Source organism: Canis aureus, chromosome 37, assembly GCF_053574225.1.
Source record: "Canis aureus isolate CA01 chromosome 37, VMU_Caureus_v.1.0, whole genome shotgun sequence".
Taxonomy (NCBI): Eukaryota; Metazoa; Chordata; class Mammalia; order Carnivora; family Canidae; genus Canis; species Canis aureus.
The window spans coordinates 6,080,641-6,102,479 of record NC_135647.1 but is presented as its reverse complement, the minus strand read 5'-3'; the positions used below and the strand labels follow the sequence as shown (position 1 = coordinate 6,102,479).

The 21,839-nt window shown below is 39.9% G+C and overlaps 2 protein-coding genes across 3 annotated transcripts in view; both read left to right on the top strand.

Annotated features, from left to right (window-relative positions):
* LOC144306748 (uncharacterized) overlaps positions 1–21,839 on the top strand; it is a 476,591-nt gene that overhangs the window by 398,280 nt on the left and 56,472 nt on the right. The gene's annotated exons all lie outside the window — the stretch shown is intronic.
* The window catches only part of LOC144306750 (uncharacterized), a 188,522-nt gene continuing 170,041 nt past the window's right edge, over positions 3,359–21,839 (top strand). For both annotated transcript variants that reach the window (XM_077886302.1, XM_077886301.1), the window contains exon 1: positions 3,359–4,403. The gene's annotated coding sequence lies outside the window, so the exon portion shown is untranslated. The remainder of the gene's footprint in view (positions 4,404–21,839) is intronic.

Here is a 21,839-nt window from a genome sequence, read left to right as displayed (position 1 = left end):
TCATTAATTTAGTATTCTGGTTAGCTAAGATTGTATAAGAAAGCTGATAAACTTCCCTTTGTTTTGTTTTTTCCCTTTGCTATATATATAAAAAAATGAAAGAACGGTAAAACCTCTTAATACATACTTCCTTGCCTTGGTGAGTGCAGCGTCTGGATTAGGGGCTAGACTAGATGAGGTAGGTCTACAGCCAGTGGGTAACAACTGGGGTGGCCAGAGGGGGAGGGAGCAAACACTGCCTCATCTAAGGAGGCTGGAAAAGTATATCTGAGGCATGCGATGGGAGAGTCCATCATCAAAAATCTGGGCCAAAGATGGAAAGAGAAAAGTCCACTTCTCTGTATATAATTTCATGATGGACCTTTCGCCTTGAATGTCCTATGAAACTCTAAGTTCTCTGTAGAATTTTTCCTTATATGAAGCATTGCTTCTCATTTTCCCATTTCTACCTCCATGACTTTCCTTCACTCATTCATCATTTTTTAAAAATACATCAAGCATTGAGCTAGCTATTGGGGAAACAGAGATTAATGACATGACTCCTAAGCACAGGGAACTGCTTGCTTTATTTATCCAGGCTTTAAAAAAGTACAGCTCTGTGACCATCCTTCTCCTCATTCTCCATGAATCCATCTTGATTTTTCCTTTGCTACTGCCAGAGTTCAGGCACCATCCCCTTACGGTGAGACTATTGTGGGAGCCTCTTTTTTATTCTCCTTCTACACAAGGTCCCTCCTCCCCTATTGATCTTAGCTGTGACTACCAGACTCCATATCATGCAATTTGGATGTTCCCTTGGCTGGTTCTCAGCACAGTATGACTTGAACCAAATTGATCTTTGCACATACCCTGAGGCTTAGTTATGTCTTCTCACACTGTTGGCCCCCTTTATCTCCACGGTGTGTCCAGCTCTGAGACAGTCCAGCAAGGTGGTTAAGAAAGTATGTCACGGACCAGAATGTCCACTCACTCGTCATTTAGTCTTGGACAACTTCTTACTCCCTCTTTGGTGTTTCTGTTCTATAGCATTGAAAAGAACAATGCTTCCCTCCTAGGATCATTAAGATTAAGTGGGCTCATGTACATAAATTGTTCATAATAAGTGCTTGCGTTATCCATGTTGTCATTGCTGTTTTGGTTATGACTCAAACCTTACCCCTTCCCCTGGCCAGACATCTCCTAGCTCACTGTAAATCTCAGGATTCCCTGGGGATCTTTCTCGGTTTTTAGGTAGAAGTCATGCTTCCCTTCTCAGTCCTTCTCTGGCACTACTTATCTGATGCTCATTTAGCAGGTAGACCTAACACCTATTTTATTTTATTATTTTTTAACGGTTTTTTATTCATTTATTCATGAGAGACACAGAGAGAGAGAGACAGACAGACACAGAGGCAGAGGGAGAAGCAGTCTCCCGGCAGGGAGCCCGATGTGGGACTCAATCCCAAGACTCCAGAATCACGCCCTGGGCTGAAGGCAGGTGCTAAACCGCTGAGCCACCCAGGGATCCCCAAACCACCCTATTTTATTTTTTTATGAGAAATACAAGTTGAAGAGAGAGCTAGCAGCTTAGGATAGTACATGGCTAGTGCCAATAGAGCACGTGCCATTGGTTCCATAGAGACCTTCACGGAGGGCGGGGACAGTGCCCCAAGTGTCTTTGTTTCCCTCACAGCGTTTTATGCCTTGTTATTAACAACAGGAAGCCCAAATCAGTAATGTTTTTTTTTTTTTTTTCTGATTCAATGGATGGTGTATTCCAATGCTCAGGAATAGATTAATCTGTATAAATAGTGTACAGTCAGGGATGCCGGGGTGGCTCCGCAGTTGAGCATCTGCCTTTGGCTCAGGGTGTGATCCCGGGTCTGGAGATCGAGTCCCACATTGGGCTCCCTGCAAGGAGCCTGCTTCTCCCTCTTTCTGTATCTCTGCCTGCCTCTCTCCCTCTCTCTCTCTCTCTCTCTCCCTTCATGAATAAATAAATAAAATCTTTAAAAAATAGTTTACAGTCAGATAACAGGGCATCTTTACTGGTACCTATGAATGTGATCAAGTAAGTACTGTCCTCAGTTTTGGGGACAGGGTGGTCCAGACCCTCTAGACAGGGGTTCTGGACATCACAAATGTGATGGTTTAACAGGATTCATAGGGTAGCAGGCCACCAAATGGTCTAGAATGCAAAGAGGAAGACCAGAAAGAAGATTGCTGAAGGTGATGGCATCAGTGCTGAGCTTAGACTCTGGAAATGGGGAACAGATGGAAATCTTGAATTCAAGGGGTGTTTGTAAGGAAAGAATCCACAGGATTTGGCAGTTCTTAGAAGATGATGGCAAGGAAAGAGTGTAAAAGTGGCTGCTTGCTGTCTTCCTTGGTAACTTAGGAATGTCCAAATCGAAAGGAGGCTGTCTTCAAAGGGAAAAGGATGTGTGTAGTTACTAGACTGAACCGATGACGGGAAGGCCATGCCCATTTGGCTCACCCCTGGATTCTCGGGGTTTAGAACAGTCCCTGGCACCCTCACACAATGGGAGGCTGGTAAGTGCAGCTCGAATGAATGCAGGGCCTCTCTCCCTGATATCTACACCTCGAATAAGCCATGGTCTAGGCCATCTTGCCGCCTGTTTAACAATTCTCTTGTTCTAGTAAGCTGGCATGATCAGTCTTTCTAAAAAGACCTCCTTCTGACATCATGGGCACGATGTCCTAAAAAGGCAACTTAATTCCTAAGTAAGGGAATCAAGACCCTGAGGCCATCTCCTTCCTCTCTGCCTTATTGTAACTATTAAAACATACCTGGCAAAGCTGCACCTCTGCAGAGAGGTGCTCCAGAAAGCAATTGTTTGCTCTCACCCTGCTGAGAAGTGGCAATATCCGTGTGGCTTAAGGGCTCTAGCTGCAGCCATGAACAGCATTAGAAAAATATCACCACCATTTGCCAGCATGAGATGCCAAACTGCAAATAAGAAGCATGTCAATTCAATGAAGCAGAAACATTTCACTTGTTTTTAATGATTACTTGTGGGAGAACTTTATTGTTGTGTGTTTGTGTGCCTTTAAATAAGAAGCTGCAATTTTTGAAAATGATGAACACCACCGTCTCGTTTCCTCTCCCTACAAAGGGACAGGCTTCTCCCACTTGGGTGACTATCGCCCGCGCCACTCGCCGAAGAAAGGGAGCGGTCTTGGCAAGCATCTTATTAAGTCTAAAAATAAATTATTCAGAATGCAGGTTCAGATACAGATTGCAGGGAGAGATAATAGAATTGGTTTTCCAAGCCTGATCATGCTATGAAGACATGGTGTGTGCTTTTCAGGAATCCACTTAAGTGGAATCAGCTTTGACTAATACAAACTAGAAATAATATTGCTGCCATCCAGCTAGTGTGTGAGGTACAGCACCCTCCCAATGTCTTCAAGTATCTGTAGTCTCTTCGGTCTCCGCAAGTGTGCATATGTGAAAGTATATATGGATGCAAAAGCATTTCTTCGGAGATGCATTCTTCCCATTGTTCTTGCAAGCAAATTTCTTCGTGGCAGCGTGAGAGGGGCCGGTCTCACTTGAGATTTGTCTCCCTCCTGCACACCCCCCCGCCTCGGTAAAGTAGTTGACCACATCAGCAGCCGACTGTAGTTGTCATGTGGCTTCTCATGTGATGCTGGGGCTGCAGCACTTTGAGCAAGAGCCTTTGTGACTCGGCACTCATGGACAGTAGCATTCAGGGACAGGAGAGATTTTGGAGGGGGCGGGGCGGCCAATAAACCGAGAAACGTCAGAAATAAAAGTCGCACGAAGTACCCTGATCTATGTATTCCTTTTTATTTTTTATTTTTTGAAATTTGATTTTAACTCTTGCTTTTTTTTTTTATATATGGTTTGTGTCTGTTTTTTTTTTCTACCCCCGCAAGCGCTGAGCTGCGCTGTTTTGTGTTTCTCTTTTTTTTCTTTTTCTTTTTCTTTTTTTTTTTTTTTTTAATTCTGAAGCCAGACCGTCTTTCCTCACAGCTCCAGGGCTGCATCGCTGTGGGCACAGCAAGCTTCCCCGGTTACCTGAGCTGCTCCTGCGGCGTCCCCCGCCTGGGCTTGGCCGAAGCGGGAGCGGCGGTCGGCGCCGTGCAGAAGAAGCACCTGCTCTGGAGCTCTGACCGGGGCCCCTCGCAGCTGGAAGAGAGGGTGAAGCTGCAGAAGACCCAGGGTGGGACGGATAGAGAGGACGCCAAGGACCGGGGCCGGGGAGTTAGGAATACATCCTGTGCCCGGCGGTCCTCTGCAGGGCAAGGGCAGCAACAGCCCCTGCCGTAGGCACCCAGCTCGGGCTGCTCCCAGGGATGAGTCTGGGGGGGGAGAGAGAACCAAGCCAAGATGTGGTGGCATTTTACCTGAGTGGAGCTGAAGATGGATGAACCAGGTATCTGCTGTGTCTGCCTGGCGAGGCAGACTTGGAGAGAGGCAGAGTGAGGGGAGCGCATGAAAAGCAAGAGGAGGTGCCGAATGCCGCTTGATTGTCTGCCGCTTGGTCTGCATTCCCATTCTAGGGAGGATGGCATAATTTATAACCCAGTACATGGATGGAGGAACTGTAAATTGTAGTCTGGATGTCCCCGGGGCTGTCAAGGAAGAAACTGATGGGCTAGGTGACTGTACCATGTCCCCAGAGAAAAGAGCAGCCTTGCAGCATGGATTTAAATGCATGTGCGTGCATGTAGAGACATGAAAAGAAAGATTTCTGACCATTTTACACAGGAAGTCTGTCACTTTGCTGGATCGGGCTTGATTGCAGCTTGTATTTTCAGCTTCAGCTCAACACCCATTTCCTGACTAGCTAGAGAGCATGGCCAAAGCAGCTGCATGCAGAATTTTCTTGTTAATGTGAAAGCAAGACCCCTCAGCTTTAACTCCTTGAAGTTCTGAGTGCTCTGTGCTTTGCTAGGACTGATTGTGGAGTTTTGTTTTCTTCTTCTTCTACAAATCCCTGTAAACACAGCTGTATTCAGTATGGTGAAGAATTCTATCCTGTAAATAGAAATCTGATCAATTTAATCAAAATAAATGTATCCCAGATGACTTTGAGACCAGCTGGCTACCACAGGCTTCAGATGCTAAGTGTTCAATAGAGACGAATGCAGTGTTATATTTACGTGTTGCAGAATTCCAGTTTAGCTTTTAACTTAAAATCCTTGTGTAAGGAAGAGAAGTGGTCGTGCCAGCTCTGAGCTAGGAATGGGTGTAGGCACAGGTGCAGGATGCTGTTCCTGAGGCTTGGGGGGGGTGTGGCGTGGTGTTGCATTTGGGAGGGCGGGCGCGTGACCTGCGGCAAAGCGTGGCCAGAGTCAGCACAGGGAAAGCGCGCATCTAACTTACTGTGTAGGGAGGCGGGTGCCCTCGGAACAGCCTCTGCTGAGGTTGGGGGAGGCGCTGGAGGCTGGTTTTGGACTCAGATGAGTGAGCTATGGTGATCCAACCCCAGCTCCGTGGAGTCAGCTCAGACCTGGGGAGGAGGAGCTTCTGACAACTGTTGTCATGGGGAAGCTCTTCTGAGACGCCTGTCTGGCCCTTCCACTGTTTGTTACTATTTCTACAAAGGCAGCTCTGTGTGTTGGATTATGTTTGGCCAGCTGTTGATGCATTCCTGCGGGCGGGGGTGGGTAGGGATCTCATTACTGTACTTCCAAACTGTAGATCTGAGTGCATGGAGCGTGGGGAGGCAATGGAAAGAAAGCAGGCTGGGGGATCTGATCGCTCTTACCGCTTTCTCGAGATAGTCCACGAGTGAATCCAGAACAGCTTACCGTGGAGAGAAGGGGAGAGGGAATAACGGGGCAGAAGGAGGCAGCGGGGAGGAGGAGGGTGTCCAATGAGACTGAGCAAGCACATAAGAGAGAACAGACTTAGAACTTCAAAGCTGCATAGACAAGCAGAATGTCAGCAGCTTGTAATTAGCGGCTCATGGTTGCGTCAGTGACTGGATCTCTCCAAGAATAACTATGTGATGTGTGCCACAAAGTGAAGAAGATAGTCATAACTAAGTTATCAAACCCGGTTCAAACAAGGGCAAATGGATTAAGGAATTGTCTCTGTTTGTAAATCAAATACTGATGGATTCTGCGTTTAAGACTTGGTGAATTCTGCATAATTGAAGGCTGAATTCTCAATTTGTCAGGGGGTGTATGCTCCTGAAATGAGATTACGAACCCTGAAAAAAGTCAGAAGGACCGTGCAAACAGAGCACAGGCGTGGGGCCCGTAGGTTCGGAGCAGTTGCCCCAAACAGGGCTGTGGGTCCTACTCCTGCACCCTGCGCCTACTTTTGGTTTGCTCATTTTTGTGCAATTGAATGGAGAGGAGTCAAAAGTTGCATTCCACGACGTGTGGTCAGTTACCTTCCCAAATTCCCACTGGAGGACTCACAGTCGGCTGTGGGGTTCTGATTTGGGTTGCTAGCCCCGGTTTCAGCCTGGTGGGAGCCTTGGCTGTCTTGCAGGCAAACAGCCGTCTCTTAGTAAGCCCCGTGGGAAGTCAGGGCACCATGGTGGCTGAGAGGACTTGAAGGCCACGTTCACTTCCCTTACCCCCTCCCACCCCCCTCCTACTCCCTCTCCCGCGCCTGGAGATTTGGGGTGGAGTAGGAGCCCCCACAAAGACATGGTGGGAAGAGCTGATTGGTCGGCGGGCTGGGGATGTTTACTCTTGTTTTCTTCGGTGCTTCTCCACAGCATTCATTTAGTATTTGTATTTGTGTTCACGCCACACAATTACTCCTGACCTGCTTTGTTTCTCTGCCCGGAGAGAAGTCAATTTTAGTTCAGTTCTGTGCATTTGGCTTCCTGGGTAATGTGCGCATATGTATTGCGTTACCCGCATATGCATTTCCCTTTTTAATATGAATTAGGGAAAATTGTAGGCAGGGAAAGCTGTGTATATTAAATCAATAGCTTTTTGAATCACATGTAATATAATTTAAATATACTTACTTTGGGGTTGCCAACGCTGACATTGTCTGAGCCCTTTTAATTTACATCTTCCATTTAGTCAAGAAGCGGAACCCGCCAGATCAGAATAGTGTATTCTGTGCACCCAACAGGGTGGAAGACATTATTTTGTTTGTGTTAGTTCCAACAGCTGGTCATTAATGCGGTCCCCATTTCTAGAGTGAAGTGCTAGTGAACATGAATGCCTGCCTGATTAATGCTGTCCCTCTGAGGGTCCTTCACCCAGCAGCCACGCTCACAGCAGAATAATGTAGCATGATGTGATTGCACTCTAACAGGGTAGTATGTCATTGTGTCACCAAGCAATTGAGGTTATTACGGGGCAGGGCAGACAGACGGGACAGTGGGGTTACTAGACCGTAGCATTTTTAGAAATACAGGCCTGACCTACTTAGAGTTATTCTCTCTGGCTGGCAGCTGCATGGTACATAAAGTCTCCTGATAGGCTGAGGCTGTTGCTAGGGGGAATTAGCATGATTTTTTTTTTTTTCCACACACAGACTCAGTGACTGAATGATAAAAGCTGACTGGAATTAAAGAGATTTGGTTCAGTATTATACAGATTTATCTGCCTCGTTTTTCTTTCTCAAGTGCAGAGAAAGGGTGCAAAATACAGATTTTTGTTTCCATTTGTTCTTTGACCTTCACGTTCTCCCCTCCAAGAGGCAGGAGGGGAGGAGAGAACAGGGCAGTTATGAAATTTGGTTAATCTCTTATTGGTGGGGTCATTGAAACGATGTTACAAATTGCAAGATATTTAAGCTTAAAGTCTGCTGAGAATGACCAACAGAAGGTTGGATTATTTTTTCTCTTCTGTGTACTAAGCTGTTTTGAAGTTGGGCATGCATCTTTCATGCACTGTATATTTAAACTCTTTCCCTTTTGGGCTGGAACAAAACATTTATATAAATTCTTTTCTATCCAAACAGATTGAAGCTTGCAATCTCTGGCTTGTTTAAAATAAGATAGTAAGGATTCCAGATTTAGATGGGGGGGGGGGATATATATATCTATATATATAGATATATATAGATATATATAGATATATATAGATATATATATCTATATACATGTATGCCCTTTTTTTATTACAATTTTTTTTTTCTGGGCTATTTTGGGTTTGGCTCATTTTTCAAAAGCCGGCCTGATGTTTATGCTCTTGGATAAAACTTAACTGCTCCCACCCCACCCCCTCGGCTTCACAACATACAGAAAGACCTAGGTTTTTTCCCCAGAAAAAATATTATCTGCAGAATTTATCTGGAGATTGTTTTTCCTTGTTGCTGACATAAGCACTGCATGTAGAGAGCTCACATAATCAATTTTATAAGATGACCCGTTTTTTTCCTTTCCCACTCGGGCATTCTCCAAGTGTCTGTGTGCTTGTGATTTTTAATAGATCTTTTAAGGTAAACTGAAAGTCCATCAGGAGAAAGAGAAAAGCAATGAATGTCTAATCAAGAATACTTTGATTTTTCTTGTTCTTAATTATACACTATCTGGGCTTAAATGGTAGTGTCCCTCTGTAAACTTTTACTGCTGAAAGTAATTATTATCCTGCCTTTTTGATTTGAAATTAATTTTTTGTAAGCACATGCTGTGATATCACAAGTAAACAAGAAGTTTGGCTACATAAGGGAGAGGAATAGTGTAGATTCTTAGGAACTTGGACCACTGGATTCCTTGGCCACATGAAAAAGATGAAGAAATGTAGGAGTGGATTTTTTTCGTTTAGGTTTTTAGGAATATTCAGAATGATTTAGATACATGTGTTTTTAAACCGTGGTTTCCACTTATACCAGAGGCCACAGTCAAAACAACAACAAAAATATGCTCTAATAGTGTCAGAGTCAAGAATCCATCAATCTTCTTCGTTTTTAAGCCCAGCAGTATTTACATTTCAGCATATAAATCAAGCTAAAATTTACCTTATCAAGCTAAAATACGGTATATTTTCTGATGACTGATATTTCATACCCTTACTAACTTTGAGAATCCCCCAAATAACATTTATTTGTAAAGGTTTTCAACCACACTAACAATGTTTCTTAACTGAAAAGAGTATCCATTAATATTTGTTAAATAAAAGATTACCTTTGTGCTGCTCTTTCCAAAATGAAGCAATTTCATTTATTTTAGTGGGCATTTGAATTCTTCTGTGCTACTTTCCTTGCTTCGGTCAATGGACAGTCATTTAAGTTCAAAGTTACAGAAATAAAGTGCCATTTTAAAATCACTTAATAAGGGAAAAATGTTAGCATAAGTTCATTCATATTTGTTAAGGACAGATGCCTAATTTGTATGTTAAGTACAGCCTGTGTCCAGGTACCCAATCAGATCAAGTATTTATTGTTTGATTAATAATAAATTGATAACATTGAAATCGTCCAGCGTGAATCTTATTTGGTTGGTTAGGTTGTTAAGAATTTTTCATTGCTGTGGCTTTCCTCTGTTACGAGAGAGGTAAATATCAGGTGGGTCAAAGCAAAAGACAAGGCTATTTCAAGTGTTATTTTTGCTGCCTTAGCTATGGTCAAGCTTAATTTCTATTGTCAAGCTGAACTTTTATAATGTATGTCCATAGTATTAGCTTCACCCGCTGCCATTGATCAAAAAGCCAAAGGAACAATCACACTCAATGATTTTGTCAATCACTTATTCATTAGGTAAGTATTTACTTTCTGCTCACCTATGAGGCTAGCTTCTCCACTTTGTATAAGTTTCAATATTTGGGACCTGTGAGTTTGGGGGATGTTGTTGGGCGCAGTGAAAAAGGAACATAGCAGTTGGTCATTGTGGGGCACCAAATACAGTTAGAACTCATTTCCTTTACTGAGTTCTAACACCTAACATAATGTAATCTTTATAATCTGGGGCAGCACTGGGGATGACGGTACTGGGTGCCTGGAAATGATCAGTTTTCCTCATGTCATGAACAGGCTCCGTCTCTTCTGAACCATCAGAACACTATAATATTGGCGATCTAACAGTAAACCAGAATGTGTCTATTGTGAAGTCATGAGAGCAATAATGTAACCCAGAGATTTTCAGCCTTTTATTTAAATGATAGTATGTCAAATACCTTTAAGTCCCCAAACTAAATACTACCTGGACCTGTATGAGTCACTGTAAATGGTTTGGTTTGGTTTGCTCCCCTTACCTACAACCTTCTTCCATTCCTTGAAGCGTGACTAGTTTACTGTCTTGTGAGGCCACCCCTGAGTTTCCCAAGCAAAGGACTAACAAACCATATTCATGGTTTTCACCCATGTGATCACCTCTGTAACAAAGCAAAATTAGACCTATCTGACTTCCTCAAGGTGACACCTTTTGGGCTTCCTTTTCCCCAAGTTCCTACTTTTAGAGCAGTCATTCATTACATGGTCCTTTTTCTGTTTCTCCATTGAGTCTCTAACCCAGTCTTCATCTACATGCCATGTGCGTGGAAGTTGCCTCAAATGTTAGTTGATTAACAAATGAATAAATGAGTGAATTAATGGAAATATGGAAGACAAATTGTAGAGAAGAATAATGAAGTCTTCTAACTGCAGACTTCTCAGTGGTACAGGGCAGGGCACAGCAAACCTCTTGATAAAAAGCCAGAGAGCCACCACTCAACTTAGCTAGTAGAGTGAGAGAGCAGCCCTAGACATTGGGTACCTGAATGAGGGTGGCATGATTTTTAATAAAATTTTATTTACAAAAACAAGGAATCGGCCAGATCTGGTCATGGGCTATAGTTTGCTGACCTTCTTTTGTAATTTTTACCTATGATATTTTGAGGATGTGATTACAAAGGACATGTATACTGAAGATCAAGATATTATAAAGCATTCCAAACAACTAAAAAAAATGAAGACAAAGGGGCCAATATTATTTTTTAGAGATGAGAACTCATTGCTAGTCCACCAAATTTTATTCCCTTGTGTTTAAAATAAACACAGAGTGGTTTCTTTTAAAAATCAAAGATGAGAGCAAGGAATGTCATTCTTTCTTAATATATAATGCTATTATAATCTGATACATAAAAAAGAAGAATGGAATATTGATACTTCCCCAAATTATCCTTCTCCTTCTGAGGGACAGGAGGAGCCCCTACTTCTGTTGGTTCAAAGAGCTGGCCCAATAATCAAAAGGTGCAAAATGGTAAATCTGGAAGCATTGCCACTGCAGCTTGCTATTGTTTACAGATTCTATTAATCAATTTAAATGCTGCATTATCTCATTGACTTGACCTCCTCAGTCTCTTTTCCGTTATATAGTAATTAACCTTCAGTATTAGAAGTTCTACACTATGCATTTTTACCTTTTCTCTTGCTACATTGGCATCTCCTCTCTCCTCTGTTTTATGGTTAGAGTTCATTGACCTTGGTTGACGGTATCGGGGCAGTGAGCAGGGGCATGTATTGTCTAAGAGCCCAAGCCTGGGTGTTAGGCAAGTCTGGGTTGACATCTCACACAGGCACACACCAGCTATGTGACCTATGACACTTGAACTTTATCCCTCATGAAATAAGGATAATGAGAGTACCTACTTCACCAGAGTTCTGTGAGGGTGAAGTTGAGATCAGGAACATAAAATGCTCCTGGTAGATGGTGAATGTTCACAAAAATGTGTGTGGTGCTGTGGCTTCTGTTCTTGCTTCATTTTGGGGAGTTATTCTGTAGACAAAGAATTGTGTGGCTGGTGTGAGGCTTTGAGATCCTAGTGGCATCATTGCGGCTAACTCTCCTTCATGTGAGGAGGCATCTCTTTATTTATTGTGAGGAATCAGAAGTCCTGAAGCCAAGAGCAAAGGAGACACAGAAGCCCAGAAGTCTGGAGGTATCCAAAAAGCTGTCAGTGAATTGTGTGCTTGGCTGTGTCAGCCTTTTTTTTTTTTTTTTTTTTTAATTGGTTGTGGGTGTGTTTTAACATATTTTCTTCTAGGAATGTCCTAGAGGCACAGTAGGGTTTTTTTATTTTGTTGCTGTTTTTTTTTTTTTTTTTTTTTTTTTTGGTTTTTTGTTTTTTGTTTTTTTTTGTCTGTTTAGAGTAAGGCCAAAGACCAATGCTGAGGAAAACTGCTCTTCTAAGGCTACAATTTTCTTTCTCGAAAATTACACTCAGGGCTTATCTCCTCCAGAAAATTTATCCTGATTAAACAGCTTAGAAGTAACACATGTCCACAAAGGTTCCTCAGTCTTAAGCTGATTTTGTGTTGAATTGTTAAGAGCATTTGTTATTCATCATTGCCTGGCTAACTTCCCTGTCCCTTCTTGGCCTCTCTTGAGTAATTATGTTCCCCAGAACCCCTTTTCTGGCCTTCACATGTGGCCTAGGTTATCCTCTTGTGTGAGCACCCTGAGGTCCCCAAGCAGACCACTTATTAAACCATTATTCCTGCTTTTCATCTCTCTGATCCTTGCCATTAACTGTGAGAACCACAAGGCAGGAGAAGGGTGTCTGTCTTTAATATGATATTCCCATCACCTCATAGTAGAGTGATAGGTTCATGCTAAGTGCTCAAAAAATATTTGGGAAGCAAGTGACTGTCAGAAGCTTATCAGAAACTAATGATGTACTATTAGTTCACTACCTAAATTTAAATTTTAAAAAAGGAAATGTAAAAAAAAAGAAGCTTATCCATTCTGTATATTATACTGATTCAAATTAAATTACTCACTTGGAATTTTACCACACCGATAGTAGTAAGTACACATTCATGGTGAAATTCATGAGTCAATCTATCTCATTGTCCTAGAACATCACAAAAAAAAAAAAAAAAATGAAGGTCTTATTTGTCTACTTACGGAATCAGTAAATGAGAAAATATAAACATTATTGTAACTTCTATGATCAGAAACAGTTAAGTATACATTTTTTATTTAGACATAGTAGAGATGGGAAACCAATTTTTGTAAAGTAGCAAAAATAGCAATTGTTATACGGCAAGCGTTTTGTACAAAAGAATGATTATTCTTCTTTTGTGGCGATTTCATAAAACATGTATCTTATTCCAGGAGCGAGACATGCTCTTGGTTCTAACAAACCATTGAGAAGCTTATTAAATGAAAAGTGTTCAGGAAACATCAGTGGAATTTGATATTTTGACTTGTCTTTTTATTTTTCTTTAATAATAAAAAAATCCTTTAGTTCTCTATCTGCCCAGAAAAAAAATATTACTTTGATGCTTTTAAGGACCCTCTCCTAACCCATGAACTGAAGTATATTAATACCAGAGAGGTATAGAGCCAGGAGGGGTGAGGGTGTGACTGAACATATCTTATCTCTCTGAGGATTTCCCCTTGTTGCTGCTAGTGGCCACAAATGGCCACGTACCGCAGGGGGAGTGAATACAGCAGCATGGAAGTGAGAGCCTTTTTGTGTTTCCTGCCAATTATTAGGTGTGATTGAATATTTTGAAAGAAGCCAGTACATAAGAATTGGCATTGGACTGGTGCCTTATAGAAGTGGTCTTTTCCTCTCCTGTTTTCTTTTCAGATGTGTTTGATATACGACATTGGATTCCGTCTATGCCTCTTGTTATCAAAGGCAGACATCAACCTTACAAAGGATGCTCAGAAGATATGTTATAGACAACATTGGGTTTACTATATTTTTTTCCTTCTCTGTCCACTATGGGTTTATGTGTTTCCTTGCTCCGTTACATGGACACCTTTACTTCACCTTTTTTTTCCAGGACCATAGGAATCAAAGTTCATACTACAAACCAACCTTGGTTTAGGTTTCTAGTTTTAAGAATGAGGGATGCCAGATTGTTTCCCAAGGATAACCACTGGCACATCTAACTGATGGTATTTTCAGAGTGAAAGGTGAAACAGAATTATAATTTTTGTAATTTCAATAAGGAAATCTCTTTACATTTTTTACAGGAAAAAATAATATAGGATTTTGCACTTTAAATTGCTTCATCAGAAAACACATCAGTAGCAGGAGTGATGTTTGGCAGTCATTAATCTTTATAAAATACGAGGACTCCTGAATGAAGCATCAAAGAGCTCTAATTCTTTTTTTTAAGGGAACACATATTTGTGTAGATGGAGTCTTGCAGAAAAATTTTAAATGTTAATTGCTTAGAGACAATTCAGGTGAGGGCCAGCAAATGGAGTTCAAACATTTGCATCTCTCTTTCCATGAATTCTCTGTATTGTTTATTGCTGAGAATTGGGAGTTGGTGTTGGTGGGGATGGCTTCATTTCTGAGGAGCATAGGAAGGATGGACAACTATGAATTCCTTGAGAAGAAGTAGTGATGGGATGCTGTGCAATAGAGGTACAGTCTCAGAAGCTTTTGGTGTTTTGAAGAACCACTTTATCATATAAGACTATACTGGATTTCCGGGAGTTTGTATGTCCAGGACTCTGCTTAGAAATGATGTACTCCCCTCTGCCATCTAAATCGCAAGTATGAGTAGAAAGGTAAACACAGATTAAGGTCTCTGTTTTTAGAGAGCTGCTTTTTTTTTTTTTTAAGATCAGTTTTGAATATAAAAGGTTGATATGGCTGTACTATACTCAATTCTTAAAGAACGATTATGTTAATTTCCTTCAGATCTATACATCGGACTATATAACTCCATGGGAGCAAGTCTTATATCAATTTAGCTCACCATTGCCTGGCTCAGAAAAAGTGCTATATATTCATCTATTGAATGAATTGAAAGCAGTGGAAGTGGTGTTAACACCGTTTAAACCAAAATGCCCAATGTAAATGATTAGTTTTCAGTTAAAAATGTAAAAAAAAAAAAAAAAAATCCATGCAACATTGTTAGAGAAGTCATAATTTCCAACTTTTATTTAAGTACAATGAAATTTCCTGAAGAAAAGTGTAATTTTAGCCATGCTATTGCTTTGTAGGATGCTTTCTGTTATAGGACGCTCTTTCTTAGAAATTGTTATGGTCATGATACTTTGAGATTTAATTTCTTGATAAAATATTCGGTATTATTTGACCAATCCTTAGAAATATCCATAGAGAGAACAGGTGGCAGAATTATTTTTTTCTTCTAAGCAGAAGACTAACTTAGAAAGGTTATTATTATATAACCATTTGTCTAGCAGGAATTAGAATAAGTATCTTAGAACTGGAAGAGACCTCAGAAATAATCTAATCCTCCCACTGCCAGTCATTTTGCAGATAAGGAGATTGGGTCATGGAGAGGTTAAGAGATTTGCTCAAGGTCACACAGCTAGTTTTTTTTCCAGAGCTCATTCCCTAACTGCCCCTCCACTTTGATTCCAACATGTGAGTTTCTGTGACCCTGCTATACCTTATGCCTCTTTCTCCTACCTCAGGAGAAGTCTCCAATGCTTACATTTTCAAAATCATTTATGTTTGTTCATGCCTAAGGTAAGTATTAGAAGAGCTCATATAGGAGAACTAGGAGGAATCCTGATGTGATCCTTTGCAATAGAAATCTATACATAGTGAGTGTGTGGGCATTCAGCATACTGGAACAGAAGGTTAAAAGCCAGAAGTGTGGATTTCCAGCATGGATCTGCTGTCCACCAGCTGTATGAGCTTAGACAAATGACTAGTCTCTCAAGCGACAGGCTTTACCCAGTGAGAAGACAGCATTGTGATAAGTAGTTCCCTCTAGTTCTGTTCCTTAAGTCTGTGGTTGGAAAAGCTAAGTTTACCTGAGTAAATCTGAAGATCTAATTGGCTTTCCTCAATGATTCATGAATTGGGCAGCATCCATCTAGCAAGTAGAAAGCAGATCCAAGGAGTTGTACAAAATGGAAAACTTTCATAGGCAGAAATGGAACAGGATGAGGAAGTTACCAGTAAGAGTAACTCAGGCCAAGTCACCTTCTTTGGGGGATGGGTGGGGGTCCATCTTGCAGATGACCTCATGCTGATCAGGAAATTCCATATTGACTGGTTAAAGGTTACATGCCAGCAATTTAGTCTTGGTTTGCTTCTTTTGGGCCTGTTTCTCCTTTTTGGGGGGGGGGGGAGCACCATCAATGTTCAGAAAAAGTGATCATATGTTTTTTGGAGCTATAACCAAAGTATCTTTTTTGTCAGTCATGGTCTGTGGACTCTTTCATGAATTAAAGGAAGTCAGTTTCCAAACAAAGATGTGACACAGTTAAAGTTGTATCATAAGGAACTGGTGATATTCCCTATATTAAAGTAAAAGAAGAGTCCTAGGTCTGAAATTCTACCAGATTTGTTCTCATTTTTAACCTCTGGGACATAAAGTATGATTACCTTAAACAAAAATATATAGCAAAAGTACCAAATAAAGAGAGTATTTATTGGGCAGTGTGTATGCATTGATATGCTATGAGATACAGTACACTCTGGTCTTTTAAGAATCTTTAGCACAGTAAGAGGAATGTAAAATGTATATTGAGTTAATTTAAATATTGATTACATGTTAAATGATAGTTTGGATATATTGGATAAATATATGGTTATCAAAATTAAATTCCTCTTTTACTTTTTCAATATGGGGCTTTAGAACATTTAAAATTTGTGTGTAGCTCACATTATATTTCTGTGTGATAGCTCTCATCTAGTGCTATAATTTGTTCACTTTTTGTGTGGAGAATAGTTCTTTAAGTCTCAGAAGCCTGTGACTACCAGAGTGGATGTGGAGCCTTGAGAAAGCTGCATGCCCTATGAAATCCTTGGGAGTAGTGAACTTCCCACAGATGGGTTGGAGGTTCCTTCTGGGAGTTCCCACCTTCATGTTTTAAGTCTAGAGAGCTTACTTGGAATGTTCATCAGTGATATAGAGATGGGTGTAGTCAGTTACCAATTCACAATCAGTCAGCTGATTGAAATCAATTTCTAAGACCCCTCTAATCTTTGCAGTGCCAGATGTCTTGGCTTTTAAAGGAATTTTCCTCTTTCAATGCAGCTTGCTGGCTTCAAGTGGATTCAATCTGAGGTTCTCACAATGCCAAAAGGCATAATTACCCATAGGACTCACGATAATAGGGAAGTTATGGAATTTGGAATAGAATAGCTGCAATGGATGCCCTAAAGGATCATAAAGAGGTTTTATAACTTTGCCTGTAATAACAAAACATTTGAGCAATAGCAACTGTAAACTTGTGGGATAACCACCATCATCATGAACAAGCTGTGGGGCTCTTTGAAAATAGTATTGAATTTAAGTTTTGAGAGAGAATGAATAGATCACTGATTATGTTCATGTTGTTTAGTGTATTTCATTACTGCTTTAAAGTAGTGAGAAAGCATGACGGGTTACTTAACATTGTTAGACTTAGACTTCTATCTTAGAGTCTTTTCCTATATGGTCGAAAACTCCTTGCAGCCTCTAGAGTTGTGGTGGCTTTTTAAAAATTTTAAGTGGTGAGGAAACAGGTATAGACATGGTAAGCAATTTGATGATGTTGGACTTGGGCTTATATGTCTTGATTTAGAATCAAGTAGTTGTTTCTATATTATCTTGGGAATGAACTACCTCAGTGCTACTGGTTTGTTTGTTTTAATCACATTACTAAAGCCCAAGATCTTTTAGCTCTCTACAATTTGTTTCTTGAATCACAAAATAGGTAATGCAGCAAAATCTATCAGGGACCCTTCACCTTCTAGGAAATCTAGTTGTCGATAATATGGAAAGAACTGAACAGATCTGAATACACTTTGAAAACACTAAAGGGACATCTTGTTTGCTGACTAAAAGAAAGGAATATGTTGATTGACCAACTTATAGTAACTCTTGAGATCAGGACTCCTGACGTGGAAAACAACCATTAAAACAAAAGGAAAGGCATCTTTTGCTTTATGAAATAACTGAGTAGGATCCTACAGATGGACACCTTTGCTGGAAAACAATGATAAATTCTGGTTATGACACAAAAAGCAGCCAGTCAAAGTCACTAAGAGAAAAAAAAAAAAAGTAGGCACACTCTACCAGAGGCATTTCTTGAAGGAAGAGAATTGAATGGAATTATTGCCTGTTTTCATGACTTTAATCTTTAGATAGCATATAGGGGAAGAGGGTGCTGGTGAAGAAATCTGTAGTGTTTCTACAGCAGAAACCAGAAAATGGAATCTGGGGAAAACTTACCCAGCCGAGATAAGAGGAAATCCCAGAAAATAATAGCTATAAGTGAGATTCTTACATTTTGTTGCTATCTGGCTTATCTGATTCACATATATGGAACACAGTCAAAGCATTTCAGGTAATGATAAAATATCTTAATTTGGACCAGAACTGTCCTCCAAAAATCAAAATTGGCAGTTTTTGGTCGAGGAAGATAATTGCAAACTAAAGCTAAAGGGATAACGCTCACAGGAGAAAAAAAAAAACAACCCAGAATCCAGAGTGTCAATATCTTATAATTCATAATGTCTAGGGTGCAATCCGAAATTGCATGACCTATAGATAATTAAGACAATGGAATATGTCCTCATAAGAATAAAACATGAACTGATATAAATAGATTGACATAGGTGTTGGAAGTAATGGACAATATTTAAAATAGTTATCATGACCATCTGCTATGAAATAAATATGACATATTCATAGTGAATGAGGAGAAAGGAAGCTCTGCACAAAAATAGAAAAGATAAAGTACCAATAGAAATTCTAGAACTGAAAAGAAATTTACTTGTGGACTAACAGCAAATAGAGTTGACAAAGGAAAAAGTGTGATTTAGATCTATTAATAGTAATTATTCAGTGTAAAAAACAGAATTGGTTGAAATAAAAATGGAGAGGACTTCAGACACCTGTTAGATAATATTAAGTGGATTAATTTACATGTACTTGGAGTTTCAGACATAGAGAAACAATGGAGCAGAAAGAAGTATTTGAATAAATAATAGCCAACATTGCCCCAAATATGATGGAAGACAGAATGCCACTACATACCAAGCAGAATAAACAGAAAGATGGCCAGTATAAAGAAAAGATCTTCAAAGCAGTGAGGTGTATTACACCATACAGCAGTATGATGTATTACAGACAAGAGTATAATAATTTGATCAGCAGATGACGTTTCTTCAGAGACATTGGAGGCAAAAGAATGTAGAACAGTATGTTTATAACGTAGAAATGAAAAATAAATCTTCCAATACTATATTCACCAGCAATATCCTTTAAAAATTAGGACAAAATAGGGCACCTGAGTGACTCAGTGGTTGAGTGTCTGTCTACCTTTGGCTCAGGTCATGATCCCGGGGTCCTAGGAATGAGTCCTGCATCAGGCTTCCCCCAGGAAGCCTGCTTCTCCCTCCCTGTATCTCTGCCTCTTTCTGTATCCCTTATGAATAAATAAATAAAAGAAAAGAATTAGGACCAAATAAAAACATTTTTCAGATAAGAGAAATCCACCAATATTTGTTATTAGCAGACTTACAGCGCAAGAAATTTTAAAAGAGGGCAGCCCAGGTGGCTCAGCGGTTTAGCGCAGCCTTAGGCCCAGGGCATGAACCTGGAGACCCGGGATCGAGTCCCATGTCACCCTCCCTGCATGGAGCCTGCTTCTCCCTCTGCCTGTGTCTCTGCCTCCCTCTCTCTCTCTGTGTCTCTCATGAATAAATAAATAAAAAAAAAAAAAAAGAAAGAAATTTTAAAAGAAGTTCTTCAGGGGAATGATTCCAGATGGAAATTTTCATCCTCATAAAGGAATGACGAGTATCAGAAATGGGCAATACCTGGGGAAATAAACTTTTTTCCATATAACTTCTTTATAATACATATGGTTGTTTAAAGGATAAATTATAACAATGTTTTTATGGTATTCATAACCTTTATAGCTGTAATATATGTCATAGCAATAGAACAAGGGAAAAGGATGGGTGATGCTTTGGACCCATATAATTACAAAGTATCTACTTTGTGAAATTGTGCAATACTAGCTATAAGATGACTGTGGAAATTTAAGAATTTATGTTGTAGTTTGCAGAATAAGATTCATCAACTTTGGTGTTGACATTTTGGGGGCCAGATAGTTTTGTGTCATATGGAGCTGTCCCATGTGTTTTAGGATATTTAACAGCATCCTTGGCATCTCCCCACCAGTAGTACTTCCCACGCCTACCCCAGTTATGATAACTGAAAATGTCCAGACACATTCCCCTGGGGACCAAAACAGTGGTCGAAAACCATTGATATCTATAATACAATGAGTTTAATGACAATGCCTATAAATTCTTTGGCTATTGAAAGTCATTTAATCAGTGATGCTTCAGGTTTGTGTATGTATACCTATATATGAAAAGTAAAATGGAATTCTAAACCAAATTCAAATAACCCGAAAAAGGACAATGAAGATAAGATAAAAAATAGATTTGACAAATAACAAACAAGTAAACACAAACCTAGTCATATAAATACATAAACTAAACAGTATTGAGATAAATATTCTAACTAAAATGAGGAGATTTTCAAAAGGATTAAGAAAGGCAAAATGTAATTTCATGCTGTTTACATAATCCTACAGTAAATATCCTATATATATATCCAGATGTATCCTATAAACAGGAAAGAAAAAAAGGTCAATGAGACAGAGAGGACATGAGGACTTGGTGCACTCCTCTCCCCACCACAAATCCCTACCCCTGCCCTATGCATATCTTCTATTTGGCTGTTGTTGAGCTATAGCCTTTATAATAAACTGGTAACAGTGAACAGAGTGCTTTCCTGAGTTCTACAGGCCAGTCCTGCAAATTACTGAGGCTGAGAATGCCATCATGGGAACCCCTGATTTATAGCCAGTTGGTCTGGAGTACAAATCACAACCTGGGCCTTGGGTTTGGTTTCTAAAACTGGGGAGAGTGGCAGGTTTGTGGGCCTAAGACCTTAACCTGTGGGGTCTGTGCTAACTCAAGCTAGTTAGTGTCCTAAATTTATTTTAGAACACCCAGAAGTTATCTTCCAATTGTACAGTTGCATAATATAAGGGAAAACCCCATAGACTCGCTGTCAGAAGTATATGAATAGGAGGAAAAAGTTTTCTTTTTAATTGGAAAAGAAATTCTAAAAATCTATGGTTTCAGTTCCCACCGTAAGAAGTTAGACAATGAGAAAAAATTAAACCTGTAGTAGGAAGAAATAAAAAAAAGGAAATTGTAAAGAAAAAAACTGGAATCACTGCAAAAAAAAAAAAGTGGGAAAATAGAAAATATAGTAAACTCAAAGTTCATTCTTTGTGAAGAAAATGGAATTGATAGCTATCCCATGACCAATCAAAAAAATATGGGAAAAGACACAAATTGGCAATATCAAGAATGAAAGAGGCACATTATTACAGGTCCTATAGATACACAAGAATAAATTTGATCAGAAGGATGAAATGGACAAAATCATTGAAAGACAAAATTTAAGAGAGTTGACCTAAAAAGAAATAGGAAACTTGAATATATTGATGTTGAATATCAATAAGAGAAACTTAACTCATAATTAAAAGTTCCCAACAAAGAACACTAGAAGCTTCAGTGGCTTTACTGGTAAATTATGTTAAAGATAGAAGAAATGAAAAATACTAATCTTAAATTCTTTCAAGAAACAGAGGTGTTGAGTTCCTCTTTCAGTGAAGATGGACTAACAGTTTGAATCAAATAGTACAATGAAGCTGAAGGTTTTAAAGGAAGGTTTAATAAGTATTGATTACAGCCTAATACAGTTTTCTTCAATGATGGAACTATGTCTGCACTGCCTAGTACAGTAGTCACCCTTGACATGTGGCTGTTAAACTCTTGAAATGTGTCTATTTGGATCTATGGAACTGATTTTTTTTTTTCTTTAATGAGGTTGAGAGAGAGAGGAAAGGGAGGAGTGAGGGGAGAGATAGAGAATTGTAAGCAGGCTCCACGCTGAGTGTAGAACTCGATGTTGATCTCACAACCCTATGATCATGACTTGA